Source organism: Bison bison, unplaced genomic scaffold (assembly GCF_000754665.1).
Source record: "Bison bison bison isolate TAMUID 2011002044 unplaced genomic scaffold, Bison_UMD1.0 scf7180017864457, whole genome shotgun sequence".
Classification (NCBI taxonomy): domain Eukaryota; kingdom Metazoa; phylum Chordata; class Mammalia; order Artiodactyla; family Bovidae; genus Bison; species Bison bison.
The window spans coordinates 226293-226746 of record NW_011495019.1 but is presented as its reverse complement, the minus strand read 5'-3'; the positions used below and the strand labels follow the sequence as shown (position 1 = coordinate 226746).

The following is a 454-nucleotide window of genomic DNA, read 5'->3' as shown; positions in this document are numbered from 1 at the left end:
GGGGGGGGAAGGGCCCCCAGCCGCCTGCCCGCAATATGCCCGCCCGGCCGCCAAGCCCCAGCCTCCTGGTCCTTGAGAATGGACTTCCAGCCCTTCTCAGGTATCAGTGTTCGCAGCTCCAGACGAGCCAGGAAGGAAATGGCAAGAGCCCAGGTGGTGTAACCCGTGCAGGGGAGGCGACGACAGAAACCATCGAGGGACCCAAGGACTGCAAAAACCACGCAGTCCCTTTAACCCCCCAAACTTTCTGCCTGGATTCGCGACCCCAGCAGCTGCACATTGGCTGAGCCGCGGCCACGCGGGCCCGCCTTCTCTCTTTATTTATTGGCTGCCGTGGGCATCCATCACAATCTGAGGCCTCCTAGTGGACAGCGGCTTTTGTCAATCAAAGCAGGCGGGAGGCAGGGCGGGGCCGGGTCTGGGAGAGACACGCCAGCCTCACTCCCCTCCCTGC

The 454-nt window shown here is 63.2% G+C and overlaps 1 protein-coding gene across 2 annotated transcripts in view; it reads right to left on the bottom strand.

Annotated features, from left to right (window-relative positions):
• Nucleotides 1-454, bottom strand: part of TOM1 (target of myb1 (chicken)) — a 42266-nt gene that overhangs the window by 40477 nt on the left and 1335 nt on the right. The window lies entirely within an intron of this gene.